Source organism: Zingiber officinale, chromosome 6B, assembly GCF_018446385.1.
Source record: "Zingiber officinale cultivar Zhangliang chromosome 6B, Zo_v1.1, whole genome shotgun sequence".
NCBI classification, from domain to species: Eukaryota; Viridiplantae; Streptophyta; class Magnoliopsida; order Zingiberales; family Zingiberaceae; genus Zingiber; species Zingiber officinale.
Genome location: NC_055996.1, coordinates 123,086,211 through 123,088,233, shown reverse-complemented (window position 1 = coordinate 123,088,233; position 2,023 = coordinate 123,086,211).

The window sequence follows — 2,023 nt, the reverse complement described above, 5'->3', positions numbered from 1 at the left end:
AGGTAAAGATATAATTCTTTTTGAAACAAAGAATAGTAGTCATAAAGTACTTTGTGATGTTTTATTATGTTCAAAAATTGACTAGCAATATCTTAAGTATTGGTCATCTTTTGGAAAGAAATTATGAGATTCATATGAATGGTTGTATGCTTTGGCTACGAGATCAAGATTCTAACCTTATTGCTAAGGTGTCTATAACTAATAACAGGATGTTCTTATTTAACTTGAAGAATTATGGACCTATGTGCTTGAAAACTTGTATTCAAGATTCATCATGGATTTGGCATATGAGGTTTGGCCACTTGAATTTTAATGGACTCAAAGCTTTGGGAGATCATAAAATGGTGAAAGGGATTCCAAAAATTGATCACCCTGATTAATTATGTGAAGTATGCTTACTAGGCAAGTATCCAAGAAAGAGCTTTCCAAAGCAATATATTTCAAGAGCAACCAAACCACTCCAACTTATCCATGATGATGTTTGTAGTCCTATCAAGCCTAAATCTCTAGATAAAAGTTATTACTTTGTGTTATTTATTGATAATTTCAGTAGAAAGACATGAGTTTATTTTTTAAAGTAAAAATTTGAGGTATTTGGTATATTCATAAAGTTCAAAGCTCTTGTTGAAAAAGAAAGTAGATATCAAATTCAAGCATTAAAAACCAATATGGATGATGAATTTACATCTAATGAATTTAACAGTCTTTGTGAGTTACATGAAATTCATCGTCTTTTGATAGTTCCAAGATCAGCCTAGCAAAATGGAGTTATTGAAAGGAAGAACATGACAATACTTAAAATGGCAAGGAGTATGTTAAAGTCTAAAGACATGCCTAAGGAGTTTTGAGCGGAAGCTGCGGCATGTGTTGTGTATCTTTCAAATCGATCTCTAACAAAGAGCTTGAAGAATGTAATACCTCAAGAAGCATGAAGTGGGTCGAAGTCAACTATATCACATCTACGAGTATTTGGATTCATTGCATTTAACACATGTCCCTAAATAAGAAAGATCCAAGTTAGATAATCAGAGTCAGAAACTTGTTTTCATTGGATATGATGAAAATTCTAAGGGGTACAGATTATACAATTCACACAAAGGAAGAGTATCGTATTCAGCAGAAATATAGAATTTAATGAAGATGCATTATGGGATTGGAGCTCTAAGGAAGAAGAGGGGTCTTATGATTTCCTTCCTTACTTTGATGTGGAACAAGAAGTCCAAGAGGAATTTACTCTACCAACGACTCCACATGCACCTGAGATATCAATCACATTGGGATCATCTTCGAGAGAAAAGACTCCAAAATATCAAAGTCTTGATGACATCTATAATGAAACTCATACTATTAATGAAATGAGTTTGTTTTGTTTACTTACAGATGTTGAACTTTGAGTTTTGAAGAAGCAAAAGAGAGTGAGAAATGGAGAGGAGCCATGGATGAAGAAATGTAAGTCATTGTGAAGAATGATACTTGGGAGTTAATATCTCTTCCCAACAACAACGAGACTATTAGAGTCAAACGGTTGTACAAAAAAAGAAGAATGTCAATGGAGAAGTAGAAAGATATAAAGCACGACTTGTTGTTAAAGGGTGCAAGTAAAAAAACAAGGTATTGATTATAATAAGGTGTTTGCTTCAGTAGCTCGATTAGAGACAATTCACTTGTTGATATCTCTTGTTGTTCAAAAGCATTGGAAGATTTATCAATTAGATATTAAATTTGTCTTTCTTAATAGTTATCTTAATGAAGATGTTTACATTGAGCAACCTATTGGATATGTGGTTAAAGGGTACGAAGACAAGGTCTTGAAGCTAAAGAAGGCCCTTTATGGTCTTAAACAGGTGCCAAGATTTTGGAACAATCGACTTGATAAGTATTTGTAAGAAAATGGTTTCTTGAGATGCACCCATGAGTATGCACTCTATATGAAAAAAGAAGGTCAGGGTTTCTTACTTGTTTGCATTTATGTGGATGATCTCATATTTACAGGAAATCATCAAAAAATGATTAAAGAAGTTAA